General features: G+C 47.9%; 1 protein-coding gene across 2 annotated transcripts in view; it reads right to left on the bottom strand.

The window, feature by feature from the left end:
• Window positions 1–15,846, bottom strand: part of PELI1 (pellino E3 ubiquitin protein ligase 1) — a 146,410-nt gene extending 130,564 nt beyond the window's left edge. For both annotated transcript variants that reach the window (XM_073339509.1, XM_073339510.1), the window contains exon 1: window positions 15,691–15,846. The gene's annotated coding sequence lies outside the window, so the exon portion shown is untranslated. The remainder of the gene's footprint in view (window positions 1–15,690) is intronic.
• Between the last annotated feature and the right edge of the window lie 1,658 nt (window positions 15,847–17,504).

The following is a 17,504-nucleotide window of genomic DNA, read 5'->3' as shown; positions in this document are numbered from 1 at the left end:
AAAGGAGAATGACTGTGGTGTCTCAAATCCCTTTTAAATACACTGCTCATGGATGCCTAGGCGCCAACTTCCCCAGTGCCGGTGGATGCTCGCGCCCCCCTGCCCCTGGCCCCACCCCGACTCCACCCCTTCCCTGCCCCTGCCCCGTCCCCATTCCAACCCTTTCCCCAAAGTCCCTGCCCCAACTCTGCCCCCTCCCTTCCTCTATTGGACCCCTTCCCAAATCCCTGCCCTGGCCCCGCCTCTTCCCCAAGTGCGCTGCATTCTCCCCTTCCCACCTCCCTCCCAGCGCTTGCCACGCGAAACAGCTGTTTTGCAGCGGCAAGCGCCGGGAGGAAGGGAGGGGGGTGAAGTGGGACGCGACACACTCAGGTGAGGAGGCGGAGGCAGGGGTGAAGTGAGCTGGGTCAGGGGGATGAGCTGCTGGTGGGTACAGAGCACCCACCAATTTTTTCCCGTCGGTGCTCCAGCCCTGGAGGACCCAGGGGGTCAGTGCCTATGAACGGATGAGTAAAAACTAGACCCTTTCCTAAAGGGAGTTCAGAAGAGAAGAGATTGCACTATATGGGCTCGATTCTGCAAGGTGCTGAGCATTCTGGCCTTGATCCAGCCATGTGCTTAAAGTTAAGCAAGAAAGTACTCCCACTGATGACAACGGGACAACACACGTTTAAAGTTAAGCTTGAGCTCAAGTGCTTTGCTCTGGTAAGGCCAATGTGCTCCACACCTTGCAGGATTGAGCTCTCTGATATTCCCAGTACATCCAGTTCTCTGAATGGTCACTACTATCTCCTGGTATTGTCAAGAGAGACAGGAAGGCTAGCAAGTGGCTTGAACAAGCACATTCAGATCTGAATTTCCCTCAGGTTTCAGGGGTCTGTGGATCAGAGATTTTGGTTTGTCCACCTTTATGTAGGGCCCAATCATGGAGTCAGCTGGAGTTGAAGTTGCTCAGCACCTTGCAGAATTGAGCCCATGAAGACAAAGTTGTCTGAGCCAGAAAGACTCTATCCTGCTTACGGTGACTGGGAAGAGACGTGATATGAAACTCAAGGGTGTGATCTTACTAGGACAAGAACAAAACGGAAGATGAATGTCTTCAGGTACTGCACAGAGTGAAATCCTGTCAAAGCTCCCACAGATGTCAGGGGGGGAAGGGTGGGGGCAGCATTTCACCTATCTAGTCTCTGCTCAGCATGGTGTGTAATTTTCCTCTTAGTGGATATTACGATGCGCTCACATTCAGGGGAGCATACATGCAGCTTTTTTGCTTCTTTTCTGGAAGTACCCGGAGAGGCAGGGGGTGTTTTGAGTTAGGCTCAAAGGGCTGGATACTTCTCCCATTGACTCAGTCTGGCTTGAAGTGATTTATTATTCGGGGGCGGGAGAGGGGGGGAGGAGCAGTTATAGTTGCGTAGCTGATTGGTTTAAACTGTTGCTAGCCTAGTAAAGGAATACTGAGCACTAGCACATGGGAAGCGGGTGGGAGGATGTCAGGGTTGCTCACAGGAGGCAGATGTTGCATTTGAGAGACAGTGAACTGAAGCTGCTGTAACTGTGAGCACCCAATGAGTCTGGGCTGCACTGATTCTGTCTCGTCTCTGAGACGGGTTGTGTGTAAGGAAAAAAATCTTCAAAGGGTGCCAGGAACTAGCGTGGTATTTGTTTCTCCCGCATGCTGGGGGAACAACATTTTAGTGACAAGGATGTGCCGTTCCTCTGACAGGAAAGGAAGGAAGATTGTGAAAGAAGTTACTGAAACCGCAGCTTGTTGTAGATCTAAGGTGAATAAGAAAGGTGAAAATAGTCGTGGAAAGATGGCCGTGTCTCAGTGGTCAGCTCCTGACAGCCAGCATTCACCTGGTCCCAAAATGCAGAGGAGCCACCACCAGGCCTATGCTGCCTTTAGATCCCACTTCAAAACCTTGGGGCCCAATTTGCACAGGCAGATCCCAGCACTTTTGTAGGGCCCCCACCGGCTTCATTGGAGCTCTCTGCAAGAGCAGGGGTCTGCCTGTGGATCTCCAATTGCACAGGCTTTGTGCTGGCTCTGTGCCACTAGTGCATAGTGAGCAAGTGTAGTGCAATGTTCTCAGTGCAGTACGTTCACGCGTACCTTTCACCACTGCGGTTGGTAGTCTCCTTTTCTAACAAAAGATGTTCATTGCACCACTCCCATATTGAGGAGTTGATATTGTGGTTGATTTAGTTATGGCAGGCACCAACAGGTGGCGCAGTTACCCATAGTCTTCCCAGTTATTTTTCTTGGCATATGAACAATTTTGACTCTTAGGAAGACAGGCTATTTGTTGAGTTGTGCAAAGTTTTGCAAAGAGGCAGCTTTGGGAGAGAGGGAGCCATGTGAGCAGCAGGAGAGTCTGCTGTCTGCCTTGGGCTCTAAGTAGAAGCACTTGAAAATCAACCTACCTAGTGCAGCATATCTGTTTTTCCTGCTTTGTCTTTTGTTCCCCCTGGTAAACATACATTACTTTCTTCATGGCAGCTCTCAATATTTTTGGGGTAAATATCTTCCTACTCTCTCTGCACTGGCTAGGAGCCTAGAGGTGTGGGCTGGAGGGCACAGGCAGGACCAGGACTTGCACAGACCGTGTTATTGGAGCTCTGCAAATTGTAGCATTAGTTTTTTGCAGGAAGGAGCCCAGTCATGGACCAGGCAGGGCCCCATTGTGCTAGGTGCCATACAAACAGAACAAAGACAGCCCCTGCCCTGAAAAACTCACAGTTCAAGTATCAGACAGGAAACAACATGTGGTTACAGAAAGGAGAGCACAAGGAAACACTCAGACAATATTGGTCAGCACGATAAGCAGTTTCACGCTGGCCAGTGTAGTCTCATTGTTTCCTTGTGCTCCCACCATGTGTGTATTTTACCCACCTGTTGTCTATAGTCTTACACTTTTGGGGGACAGACTGTCTCTTTGATATGTCTGTTTGTTGCCTAGCACAATGGGGCCCTGGCCTCTAAGTGCTATCATAATACATGTAATAATCATTATAATAATAATTTCCCCTGTAGATCAAATAAACTCACAAGAACTGTGAGCACTGGAAGTGGCCAGTTGCATTAGGATAGAATGAGATTACTGAACTTGCTCAGGTTGGAGCCAATATTTAATTGTGGTCATTGGTGTGTACCATGTGCTCAAACCGTACCTGAAAAGGATTCACAAATGGGAGAAAGTGTAAGCATCCACTAACCTGGCCTCGTTTCACTGGGCAGGGGGGACAGACCTTTTTAACAATGATTAAAATACAAACTAAGTCCTTGCCTGAAGCGAATTTGCAGCAGTGGACGTAATTGGGTGTCACTGCTGAAGAGTGATATATACATTGTCATTTTGCACCCAGCACTAATTGTTAGGCATGATTCCAAACAATTAACCTGGACTGTCAGATTTTTGTGAAGACCAATCTAACAGGTCAACACAATAAAAACAGATGGCACTGGATATTGCAATACAACCACTTCTCCACTGCACCCTCCTAACAAGAATAATTTGCCCCAACTCTGTACACTTTAGTCTCATGCCACCTAGTGGCCTACGAAAGAATTACAATTTATCCTTATGCCTGTCGGACATTATTCCTTCCTTTTTGCATTTCAAGTGTTTCCCTAGTTCTGTCTTGGATAGATTGTACTGTCCTTAATCACAAACACCGGGAGGTAGCACTTCAATAATTTACCATCCTCTTGCTTATGTTGCTTAGGCATTGGGCAAGGGGAGGGAGAAGTCTGACTGTATTCATATATGGAAGAGACCAGGTAGGTGAGATTATATCTTTTATTCTGTTGGTGGAAGAGACAAGATTTCGAGCTTCACAAAGCTCTTCCTCGTAAGCTTGTCCCTTCCACCAAACAAAGTTGGTCCAATAAAAGATATGACCTCACCCACCTTGCCTCTCTGATATCCTGGGAGCAACATGGCTATAAGAACACTGTATTCATATATAGCTGTTTTACAACTCAAGCCAACACAGTTCTAATGACTGAACCCTTGCTGCCTCCGGAATACAGGGGAGGTCCCTGTCCCATCAGCTTACAACAAAGGGATGGAATTCAACACAAAATGTTCTTCTGAGTGTTAAATGCTATTTCATTATAAAGCAAAGAGGAAAGCAGCTCCAAGTGTCTGTATCAATTATTTCTGAATGGCTGCATCAGTTACTTCTGGGGAATGATTAAGCAGTTAGAGAGGGACAGTGTAGTGGTCTGAAAGCATGGGACCAGCAGCCAGAAATGTCAGCGATCTAATCCTGGGTCAGATTCGCTGGCTCGTTAAACCTGCTTTGAGCCGCTCTGGCCATGCAAAGCCGACTCAAAACTTAACTGGCTACTTGGGGATTCTCCAAGGTAGGGAGATCCGTATGTTGCATAGAGTTCCCGGCTGGCCCCTACATAGGGGGGTGTGATTGGGGAAAGGGGGTCATGGCTGGGAATCCACCATGTCTGTCTGATACCTGGGTGAACAGATAGCAAATGTGAAAAATCAGGATCTTTTTCGGGGGCGGGGGGGAAAGATGGTAATAGTTGCCTATATAAGACAAATCCCCTAATATCATGACAGTCCTGATAATATCAGGACATCCGGTCACCCTGGCTGGGTACCATGAACCTACTCTGCCTTGCACCAGGAAGCAGGGTCAGCACCTACTGCCCCCCAAGGTGGCAGAGCTATTAGAGTGGCTTAATGCCATCCTCCAGACTTCCACTGAGCATAGTTCAGCTAGTCTGGTGACTGTGGGCCATTAACTCTCTTTGGCCTTGGGCATGTGCCAAACCCTCCCTGCTTCAGGTTCTCCTGTGTACAGTGGAGACAGACAGGTAAGGAAGTAGCATTACCTTCCTCATAGAAGGAAATGGGAAGATTAGCTAGTTAGAGAAGAGCTTTGAAAGCAGAGGCGCTATGTATAACTCCTATTCAGGGCATAATTTTGCCATAGATCTTGCAAGACATAGAATTTTAATGTTCACAAAAGATCCGGTTTTATCTGGCTACTAGATAAGAATCATTAATACTTGGACAGATGATAATGCAGAGCTGAAAAAGAACTAAAAACATGTTTTGATTAGAGATTTGTGCTATCAACCAAATGTGCAACTGGTCTATTGCCAGCAAAGACAGTGCTGGCAAGAACAGAGTCTCCAAGTCCAACTGTTCCTATCTTGTTGCTCTCATTGGTCAAGGGCTTTCTGGTCTTGGTTTAATGTGCTTTTCTTCCTCCAGTCAGCCTGCTCATTGGTGGCAGCTTTGGTTGTTTCCTCAGAGAAACGCAGCCCTGGACCCCTCTGTGGCCGCCTCCTCTTTTTATTCTTTCCTACCGCAAAATTTCCTCGGCTGGCTGAAGAGGAACTCAGAGGCCACACTCCTCTCAGCCTTTCCCCCCGAAGCTACCATGATAACATCAGAGTACAGGACCAGTGTCCCACATACTGGTAACTTGGCAGAATATCTCAGGCCAGACAGAAAAGGCTGAACATAGCTATGACAGCTTCTCTTCACAGTCTCTTAAATACGTTGACTTAGACTTTGCACAGGCACAAGAACTACTAGATATCCAACATGCACAACTGGAATCCCGTGCACATTAGAAGGGGTAGCCCTTGTAGAATCCTGCTAGGACCCTTAACTTAGAGAGGAGATCAAGGGTGTAGCAACAATGAGCCGGAGAGGTGAGTTGATGGAGTATCCCCAAGCCCCAGACTAAACTTCAGTTATGGGTAGGACCCTACCAAATTCACGGGTCATTTTGGTCAATTTCATGGTCATAAAATTTAAAAATTGTAAATTGCATGATTTCAGCTATTTCAACCTGACATTTCACAGTGTTGTAATTGTAGGGGTCCTGACCCAAAAAGGAATTATGCGGGGGTCACAAGGTTATTGTAGCAGGGGTTGCAGTACTGCTGCCCTTATTTCTATGCTGCCTTCAGAGCTGGGCAGCTGGAGAGCAGCGGCTACTGGCTGGGAGCCCAGCTCTGAAGGCAGAGCTGCGACCAGCAGCAGCGCAGAAGAAAGGACGGCCTGGTAGGGTATTGGTACCCGTACTTCTGCGCTGCAGCCTGCAGAGCTGGGCCCTCAGTCATCACCCTCCAGGTGCCCAGCTCTGAAGGCAGCAGCGCAGAAGTAAAGGGGGCATGGTACGGTATTAGCACCCTTCCTTCTGCGCTGCTGCTGGCAGCGGCGCTGCCTTCAGAGCTGGGCAGCTGGAGAGCGGGGGCTGCTGGCCGGGACCCTGTCTCTGAAGGCAGAGCCGCCGTCAGCAGCACAGCAGAAGCAAGGATGGCCTGGTACGGACCCTCAGTCAGCAGCCGCCACTCTCCAGCCACCCAGTTCTGAAGGCAGCAGTGCAGAAGTAAGGGTGGCAATACCGCAACCCCCCTGAACTAAACTGGTGACCCCCCCCGCAACTCCCTTTTGGGTCAGGACCCCCAATTTGAGAAACACTGGTCTCCTCCATGAAATCTGTATAGTATAGGGTAAAAGTACACAAAAGACCAGATTTCATGGCTGTGAATTTGGTAGGGCCCTAGTTATAGACACGTAGTGCATGGATGCAAGGTGCTGCAAAGGCAGTGCAAGCTCATGACATCCCACCTAACAGCTAGTCTTGGTGTCCTTTCACCAACAGGACACTGTGTACAGGAGTTTGGTGCTATGGGGAAGTGCTGACTGAGGACTAGATCGAATGTGACAAAACCTGTTCTCTCATGAGCTAAAGTAGATTGTTCTCTGGGCCTACAGAAGCAAGACTCATTTGGCCACTGCACCACCTAGAGTAGCTAGCAAGTATTATTCATTGTGTTCTGTTCAGGATTTCTGTTGTCTGAAGACATAGCCAGAAAGTTAGCAGGAGATGAACCCAAAAGGTGATAATTTCTGGGGGCCGGTACTGATGAAGGGAAAACAAATCAGTTCTAGTCACTGATCAGAGTACAACAGAAGCACCAGTTAGTGAAGCGCAGATTCTCAAAGGTATTTAGGTGTCTAACTCTCCTGGGATTTCTCTCCACTAAATGGTGAAGACAACTGAGGACTTAGACTGTATAAAGTAGCCGCAGAAGGAAGGTGCACACAGAACCCACTGTCTACATGGAACAAGGAGCACCACAGAACAACAGAGAAAATACCGTTTTGCATTATATTTGTGCCTCTTTTCTCCCCGCACAGCGGCATCTAAACCCCTCCCCAGGCTGACCAAGCATAAGAATGTGCTTCACTATCAGTAGGGCTTTCCCCCCGGCCCAAAGGGATCAGAAAAAGTGCCCATGTTTAGTAAATGCAATTTAGCTGTAATGGGATGGAGTTGCTGCCTGAAGTGATAAAACATAATGGATCACAATTGATCATGGGTGGAACAAGCTTCCATTTAAAAAATATGAAAAGCACTGAAATCCAGGCAATCAGCTATACCCAAGGGCTCCTAGCGCAGACTGGTGAGCAGAGGAGAGCACGGATGGGCTGAGCCGGTTATGTACTCACATCTCTCTCTCATTTACATGTCCTGACTGGCGGAGGTGCCTGGAAAACTGAGCTGCTCCTTGTTCTTGGGAACTCCTGCGGGGAAGGTGGGCCGTCCCTGTCTCTGCAGTGGCTCTGATGCGCACTTACAGAACCCGGCCTGCCCTTAGTCTCCGCTCATATCCTCAGCTGCCAGAACACAATAACTAGGTGGCCAGGCCGGGGGGCCATATTCATGTGCCAGCACAGGGACAGAGTGGGCAGGGGGCAGCTTGCCACCTAATGAGGCACCGCAGGAGCCAGTGCAGCCCCAGCACAGACAAGGCCAGCCCTCAGGGCAGCTGTGAATTGTGCCCCTGCTTCCGTGGTTCCTATGGGGCTTGGCAGGGGCACAGAACAGTCCCTGTCATGCTTCCTACTGCCCGTGACATCCCCCCTCCCTCCTCTGGTCTGTCCCAAGTGCCCAGGACTGCTAGGGAGAGGGCAGCAGGAGGGCGGAGACGTATGCCTTCCCTTCAGCTGCCTTTGCCAGCCTAGCTGGCATAGAGGGGCCACAGGACAACCATAAATCAGGCTTGCAGTGTTAACTCTAAGGGCTGACTGGGTAAGTTGCTATAGCCTGTAGGAGAGGGTAGTGCAGAGCCACACAAGGCAGCTAGAGGGGGCACTGGGCGAAGTGGCACCCCTCTTCCTGCGTGGCTGGCGTGTAGAGTAGGCTCAGTCATCCCCCATGCCCAGGAGAGCGTGGCTGGAGCAAGGACTTAGTTCTGCCAAACTCTTAGGTGGGCTGCACGAGAGGGTGCAGGGAGGAGACTTCCCCCCTCCCCATGTAAAGCCAGGCCCAGTCCAGTCCTTCATGACTGATCCACCTAGGAGCAGGTTGGGTTGGATATGGACAGGTTGTGGATTGTAGTTTTGGGCTAAATAGATTTTAATTCTACACAGGGCATTCAGGGGTCTGATTTCAGATGCCCCTGGAAAGGAAGTACCCTGACCATGCTTGGGAAAGCAAGAAGCTAAGACCCCTATTGTCATACTCAGGGGCCTAATCCTAGGCACCAAAACCCCCACAGGCCCCTGAGTTGTGGCTTAGTATTGGAGCATTATAAGTTCCAATTAATGGGAGTCCCCATCAGCTGACTTTCAGAGGGGTGAGCCCAGGCAAGCCCACACGCACACAAATGGGAACTGTGGCTGTTAGCAGCACCTCTGAAAAATCAGGCCACTTATTTAAGGGAGTTTAGGCCCCACATTCAACTCTCTTGGCTCAACCGACATTTTCTTGCTAGCAGCTGGGCTTACAGGGATTCTCAGCACCAGGCCAGGCAAGGGAGGCTGGGAATTAGCTGGGAAGCAACAGCACTGGGCTGAGTCTCTGGTGTGGCCCCCACAACGGTCACAGCTGAAGGCTGCGAGGCTGCTGCTGTTCTGTGGGCTATTGAAGGCTGGCGCGTGCAAGTGAGGAGGCTGCTAGCTAGCAGTTGTTCAGTGGGTGTGTTCAGGAAACGGACTCGTAGGAAGGAGGGGAAAATGAAGTTGCCTCAGTACTAGGCCGGGAAAAGTAGCACGCGGCCAGCATTGACAACTAACGTTTGTGCTGAATAATGAGTCCCCAAAAGCCTGGCAATGAAAAATGTCTAAAGTCCACTCGGGCTACAGCTCTGCCCCGTTGAAGTCTAAGGCAAAGCTTCATTCGCTTAACAACGGACATTCGAGACAACTGTTTGTCAAGGGCAGTTAAATTTCTTTCAAGAAAATGGAAGACTCACTGGGAAGGGGCTAATTATACCCTGGAACAAGACGAGGTAGCAGGGCCTCTCACCTCTGGGGTAACGCTTTGCTTTGGGTCTGCTTTGGGGAAGGGATATTTGGTGTTTAAGCATAGAGGGCCCACTCCTCCCTGGTGCTGAGCAAGAGGTGCTCACCCAATTTCCATTGTTTCCAATGGGAGTGCAAGGGGCTCAGCACCTGCCAGGATCAGGCCGTTGGGAAGGAGAGGCAAGACTAGAGGTAGATGTTTTGGGGATTAACCCAGCAGCATCACTAGGCAAAGAGCAAGTCACAGGTTCAGATTGCAACCACCAGCAGGAGCGCAGCTAAACACATGATCCATTGGTGACAGAGGCATACAACAATGCAGCCCTGGGCAAGCAAGAGAACAGGGCAAGGGGGTGATGACTAAGCAGGTGTGGCTTCGTAATGCAGCATTATAAACTTCAATTATAGGGAGTCCCCGTCAGCTCATGATGTGGCAGCTCCCTAGGAGTGCTTTAGATGGGTTTGCTGCCAAAGATTAGGTAGGAAAGAGGTGGCAGACTGGGGGTGGGGTGAGGAGTTAGACTCACAGTCAGTGTATATATTTCACCTTAACTGTTCAATTGCCCCCCAAGTTATGGGCCCATCTGGAAAAGGCCAATGCCCCTGTGAATACGCATCATACAGTGCTGTCTGGATTGGCACTTGTACAGGGCCAGCATGAGGAGGTTGTGGCTTTTTGCAGCCAGACAGAGAACATTAAAGGGCTGGGGCAAGGTTACAAGGCTGGATCACACCCATCGCAGCAGGAGCCAGAGGCAGTGTGCCTCAGGAGTGCTGAGAGAAGCCGAAGCTCAGCTGGGATGCTGAGGTGCTTACATTTTCTCTGTCCCCTCCTTCTCAGCAGTGCAGCATGCACTCCTGCCATTAACTGCTGCAAAGGGGCAGGGCGAGGCATTGGCCATGGCCATGCTCCCCTACAGTGGTCCTTTGGAGCGTGTCCCCTGTGGCCATGCTAATTCACCCCCTTCTTGTCAGAGGGTGTAAGCACAGGTGTTCTGTCTTCTTTCCAGGTAGCTGCACAAACCATGTAAGTGACCGTGCAGTCTCGTGTTGAATAGGGATCTGAACAGGAACTCAGGAGAACTGGGTTCTAGTCCCATCTCTGCCAGTGACCTGCTGTATGACCTTGGGCAAGTGTCCTCACCACTCTGTGCTTGTTTCTCCTCCCAGCCCTTTCCAGTCTTGTCTATGTGGAGTGTAAACACTTTGGGTCAAGGACCGTCTCTCAGTGGGTTTGTGTACAGCACACTCTTGGCCGGGGTCCCTAGGTGCTACTAGAATGTAAATGATACAAATCAAGTACTTGGGGAGGGGAAACTCGTAGAGACCTGCCCCTAAGAGTGTAACCCTGGCTCCTACCATGTGCGCTGCACTGAAGGGGAGAACTAGCCCAAGGGATTCCACACTGCAAGGAAAGGTGGGTTTTGTTCTTAACATGGGCTAAGACACCAGTGCAGACAGGGATACTCAGCTTCTAACCAGGGGTAGCAGCTCAAGTTCAAACCCACGCTTCCCTATAGGCTTGAATGTGAGTGGCTATCCTGCGTAAAAAGCAGAGTGATCGTGTCCTCAGTGCTATTTTAACCTGACTTAAGAACACACTCCCCCCCAGGGTAGACATACCCCACAATTTAAAGGGGAAGTGTGAAACTATATAGGTAATCTACCCAACTCCTTTACCATTTGATGGTGAGCTCTGTGGCACAGAGTCAAGCCGTCCTTTGTAACGTAAACAGGGAGTTATTTCTATCAGAGCATAGGAGACCATTTCCCAGCCCCCTTAATGAAATATAAAGAATGATTGATTGTGAAAAGCAGTTCTGCACTGTCAAGGTAATTGTGCCAGGGAAGATGTGATGATAAAACGCTTACAATTAGTTCCATCAGGATGTGGGTTCCCTTCTTCGAATAAATCAATTACATGGATGCAATCATTAAAAACCCACCAAGCAAACAGAATGCTTGTTGTTGCCCCCATTGCCAAAACTCATCCTTTATTTGGAAAGAAGAGAGACAGTAATGACTTCCCAAATAAGCAGTCGGCCCTGCTGCAATTCGCAAGTGGCAGGGTGCCATATGCCGCCTCTGTCGCAGTTATTTGAGGAACTAGCAGCCACATATAGGAGCGAAGAAAACCAAAACAAGACATATAGCAATATCAGAGCATCCCTGTTTGTCTTCAAGAGCCGCTTGCAAGGGCAGTCATGGGTATATGCAAGGAAAGCAGCTAATACCTTAGTTGTGAGGGCTGTTCTAATCCCCACCAAGTTTACAAACGCCTGCAGGGGCCCTATCGCTTCCATCTTAGCGGGCACAGGACTGAGAAAGTTCCATGGGCTACAATATATTCCCATCTTAAACACAGGAATTTGAGTATAACTCCCACTTGAGTTATCAGGACACACCTCTCCCTGCAATTGGACCGCATTGCTCTGTTAATACAGTATGATTGATGTCAGTGGGTGAGAACACAACACCCATTTACAATGAGGGGGGTTGTCCAGTTTGGATTTTAACCCTCCCTTTTCAGGGTGAGAGATGCCATCCCTCTCATGGGGAACAGTTCATTTTTATGTGCTAGGCCAAAGTGAAGGCCTGAGAGTGACACCAGGGATGGAGCTGGTCCATTCTTTTGTATCAAAACGACACTTACCCATTTCTCATTGACAAGACATGCTCCTTGTTTGTCACACACTGCCAGAGTTGGCAGAGGATATCTGTATGACCGGGATAGGGGGGAGGTTAAACCAAGAGTGTGGATACAAATGCATGTTTTGTATTGGTATGAAACACCTTCTTTACCACATGTGTTCTCTGCACACATTGGCAGCTGGCGTGTGTGGTGCATGAGATCTCAGCTGATGACATTTAAGTGGTTTTCATTTTCCTTCAGTTGCACATTAAATGGAGTCTCAGAAAAACCTCACGATTCAACCTGTCTGCTATCAACACATGGTGACAAAATACCTTTCCATAAAACATTCCATACTTTATTAATAATATTGATCAAATAAAAGCCAGGGTGGGTTCAGGTACACTTGACTGGATACATTTCAGACAGAGGAATAATTACAAAGCTTCAGATTATTGGCATTATTCACCCTTACTACTTGATTTTTATCAGAGGCCTTTAAACTCCTCAGGACATACATATTGAACAAACTATCAATCTTAATTAAGCCCATGCTCCAAGGATGTCACATGACTGGGATCTTCCCTTCATTCTCATATAGACAAGCACAACTTTGTCAGCTCAAGGCAATTCAACCCCAGGCTTCCCTATAGGCTTGAACTCTAACTGTTAACTGAGTTAAAGGGGACCCAATCCTGTAAACAGGCGTGCGTGTGAATAGCCTTATTCAGTTCAAGGACACTATTCCTGTGTATAAAAGTACTATGGTTAAGTGTGGGATCAGACCCTAAAATAGTATGTGTCCCCACTTCTACCGTATATCACTACCCCTAACAACATAAGAACATAAGAAAGGCCATAGTGGGTCAGACCAAATGTCCATCCAGCCCAATATCCTGTCTACCGACAATGGCCAATGCCAGGTGCCCCAGAGGGAGTGAACTTAACAAGTAATGATCTAGTGGATCTCTTTCCTGCCATCTATCTCCACCCTCTGACAAACAGAAGCTATGGACACCATTCCTTACCCATCCTGGCTAATAGCCATTAATGGATTTAACCTCCATGAATTTATCCAGTTCTCTTTTAAACCCTGTTATAGTCCTAGCCTTCACAACCTCCTCTGGCAAGGAGTTCCACAGGTTGACTGTGCGCTGAGTGAAGAAGTTCCTTTTATTTGTTTTAAACCTGCTGCCCATTAATTTCATTTGGTGGCCCCTAGTTCTTATATTATGGGGACAAGTAAATAACTTTTCCTTATTAACTTTCTCCACACCACTCATGATTTTCATTGAATATAATTAATAGTTTATAATCAGATCTGCACTCTATTGCTCATTCCAGCATCCACCCAGAGGGGCTTTTGTTCAGTCTTTCCAATGAACCTGTTGCACTGATCCTCTAATAGTTTCGCCACAAAATCCAACAGGACTAATTTCACCATTAATAATCTCGTTCCTGCATCCACGGTTTAACACAGATACTGCCTAAAGCAGCTGGAGACTCTAAATAGTCTCCATTTGCTATTTCTTTTAAGTTAACATAACTGCAGGTGGCAAGTAAAGAAAATGCCCTGCCTAACTTCACTCACAATTCTATTGGCTTAATTCTGCACGTATCAGTATTAATGTTACAGGAACACCCAGAGGCCCTGCTGTGCTATGCACTAAATGTGCACATGGTAAGAGACACACACTGCCCCAAAGAGCTTACACACAACACAGGCAGCAACAAGGGAGGAATGAGACTTGACCAACCTCACACACTGAGTCATCGGTAGGGCTGGGGATGGACTAGAACCCAGACCTCCTGACTCCTTGCCTACTGCTCTATCCACTAGACCATGCATTTAGAAAAGCTGGACGTGCACAAGTCCATGGGGCCGGACGAGTTGCATCCGAGAGTGCTGAAGGAATTGGCGGCTGTGATTGCAGAGCAATTGGCCATTATCTTTGAAAACTCGTGGCGAACCGGGGAAGTCCCGGATGACTGGAAAAAGGCTAAAGTAGTGCCAATCTTTAAAAAAGGGAAGAAGGAGGATCCTGGGAACTACAGGCCAGTCAGCCTCACCTCAGTCCCTGGAAAAATCATGGAGCAGGTCCTCAAAGAATCAATCCTGAAGCACTTGCATGAGAGGAAAGTGATCAGGAACAGCCAGCATGGATTCACCAAGGGAAGGTCATGCCTGACTAATCTAATCGCCTTTTATGATGAGATTACTGGTTCTGTGGATGAAGGGAAAGCAGTGGATGTATTGTTTCTAGACTTTAGCAAAGCTTTTGACACGGTCTCCCACAGTATTCTTGTCAGCAAGTTAAGGAAGTATGGGCTGGATGAATGCACTATAAGGTGGGTAGAAAGCTGGCTAGATTGTCGGGCTCAACGGGTAGTGAACAATGGCTCCATGTCTAGTTGGCAGCCGGTATCAAGTGGAGTGCCCCAAGGGTCGGTCCTGGGGCCGGTTTTGTTCAATATCTTCATAAATGATCTGGAGGATGGTGTGGATTGCACTCTCAGCAAATTTGCGGATGATACTAAACTGGGAGGAGTGGTAGATATGCTGGAGGGGAGGGATAGGATACAGAAGGACCTAGACAAATTGGAGGATTGGGCCAAAAGAAATCTGATGAGGTTCAATAAGGATAAGTGCAGGGTCCTGCACTTAGGACGGAAGAACCCAATGCACAGCTACAGACTAGGGACCGAATGGCTAGGCAGCAGTTCTGCGGAAAAGGACCTAGGGGTGACAGTGGACGAGAAGCTGGATATGAGTCAACAGTGTGCCCTTGTTGCCAAGAAGGCCAATGGCATTTTGGGATGTATAAGTAGGGGCATAGCGAGCAGATCGAGGGACGTGATCGTTCCCCTCTATTCGACATTGGTGAGGCCTCATCTGGAGTACTGTGTCCAGTTTTGGGCCCCACACTACAAGAAGGATGTGGATAAATTGGAGAGAGTCCAGCGAAGGGCAACAAAAATGATTAGGGGTCTGGAACACATGAGTTATGAGGAGAGGCTGAGGGAGCTGGGATTGTTTAGCCTGCAGAAGAGAAGAATGAGGGGGGATTTGATAGCTGCTTTCAACTACCTGAAAGGGGGTTCCAAAGAGGATGGCTCTAGACTGTTCTCAATGGTAGCAGATGACAGAACGAGGAGTAATGGTCTCAAGTTGCAGTGGGGGAGGTTTAGATTGGATATTAGGAAAAACTTTTTCACTAAGAGGGTGGTGAAACACTGGAATGCGTTACCTAGGGAGGTGGTAGAATCTCCTTCCTTAGAGGTTTTTAAGGTCAGGCTTGACAAAGCCCTGGCTGGGATGATTTAACTGGGAATTGGTCCTGCTTTGAGCAGGGGGTTGGACTAGATGACCTTCTGGGGTCCCTTCCAACCCTGATATTCTATGATTCTATGCTGCCTCTCCAAATGCAGCAGCAAAAGGAGTGCTTTTCTTTCTTTCTTTTTTTTTAAACAAAGGACCAAGTACATCTATAGGGTGAAAATAAGAACATCAGCAAATTGCCTCCCTAAGCCCTTTCATGAAGCATACAATAACCGAGTATGTTGCTGTCATCAGAATAATCAGCTGGAGCCATAGGGAAATAAGGAAATTCGTGGAACATGTTACATTTTAAAGTAGAAATTACACGAAAGGAGGTCACTTACAGACAAACAAGTTCCAACTGTCCAGTGCCGGAGAAGAAGAGAAAGAGAAGAAACACCCTGTTCCCTTCCCCTACGCCAATCTCACAGCTTTCTTACCTTTATTGCTGCTCCTCACGTCCTATCGGTATCTCTTCTCTTTCACATCAGCCCACTTGCCTCGCTGCAGTCACACTGCAAACAGATAAATACATGCAGAACATATCTGGCACTCTCACATCATCATTCCATGTTCGCTGGAATCACAGTAACTCACAGAATACGTTGTAGCAAAACTCATGACTATTTCTGCATTTTACATTGTCCACTAGGTGATGCTATTTCCCACGGATTATCATAGGAAAACTACCTTTCCAGTGAAGGAAAAGGTAAAGTAGAACCTCAGAGTTACGAACACCTCGGGAATGGAGGTTGTTGGTAACTTGGAAATGTTTGTAACTCTCAACAAAATGTTATGGTTGTTCTCTCAAAAGTTTACCACTGAACATTGACTTAATACAACTTTGAAACTTTATTATGCAGAAGAAAAATGCTGCTTTCTCTTTTATTGGTTTGTAGTTTACGTGTAACACAGTACTGGACTGTATTTGCTGTTTTTTTGTCTCTGCTGCTGCCTGATTGTGTACTTCTGGTTCCAAATGAGGTGTGTGGTTGACAGGTGTTCATAATAACTCTGAGCTTCTACTGTATTTATATTCTCAGTAGCGTTTTAACATCAGTAGACCCTCCTTTGTCTGAACAGAATGGGGTTCATGTAACTTATCTTGGGAAAGAGGGTTCAGAGGGAGTTTTCCATGTAAGAGATTCACACTGGGGGACATAGGCCATGGTAATAATAGGAGTTTTCAGTGGGATTCTACTTTATTTCAGGTCCCACAATGTTAAAATACACCAGGAAAAATATTTCAACTAAGACATCAGAACAGGCCTCAGAGATACAGAACAAGCAGCATCACATAGTCAGAGGCACAGAGTAATATACAGCCTGCCTGGAGGGACCAGTTAACGTGGTTTGCCCTGGGCTGTCCCTGAAGTGAGGCCCCTGTCACAGCACAAGCATAGGGCCCAGTTCTGTGAAGTGCTACCTGCCCTCAACTCGCTGCAGCATTAGCACTAACTAGATCTGCTTTCTAACCAGTACAGTTCTTATGTTCCTGTGCTGTCAGGGCCCCAGATACAGTCACTGCTGGGCTGCTTTTAAAAGTAAGGCATATGCAGTGATGCATTCTGGGTCCATCATTCAGCAGTGGGACACTGGGTTAGATAGATGGAGGGTTTGTTACCAGAAGTAAAGGGGGAATATATTTAACAAGGAATCTCCCCACTCTCCTAGCATAAGTTTAATGTAGTTTGTTTTAAAGTACAACCAGTGCTTGTAAAATCATCCATTTGTTAGCAGGGATGACTGAAGCCCGCTAGCCGCAGAACAGGTACAGCAGATGCAGCAGCTGCCAAACTACCGGGGGGAATGAACCTCACTCAGCAAGTTCCCCTCAGACTTACTTCATGTTTAGATGTGAATCCAAAGCTTGTGTGAAGCATCTGACTGCAGTTTTGGGCGGCAAGTCCTGGGGGAATCAGGGTTTCTTGCCAGATTACCAGACTTCTACTCCTGGCTGCAAATACCATGAGAACAGCCTTCTGTTCTACCATCACCGTATTCTGGGCTTGGTTAAGCTGGAAACTGAAGTGCAGTACAAAGCCAAAGCCAGACACACACAAAAGTTACCCCTGTGAAGACTTGCTGTGCGTTTGGTTCTCAGAATGGGTAAGACAGGGCTGTTCTGTTACCCTTACTACACACTTCCCTATTCCAACCATTAAAGGGATGTCGGACCTGGCATAGTGCTATCACATAGGGTGAGGGGGTAATGCATTCTCCTTCTCCATTCAGTCCCAGGCCTTGCTCTTTA

The sequence above is a fragment of the Lepidochelys kempii genome, chromosome 3 (assembly GCF_965140265.1).
Source record: "Lepidochelys kempii isolate rLepKem1 chromosome 3, rLepKem1.hap2, whole genome shotgun sequence".
NCBI classification, from domain to species: domain Eukaryota; kingdom Metazoa; phylum Chordata; order Testudines; family Cheloniidae; genus Lepidochelys; species Lepidochelys kempii.
Note: the sequence above shows the minus strand (reverse complement) of the source record. Positions and strands in the feature narration are given on the sequence as shown.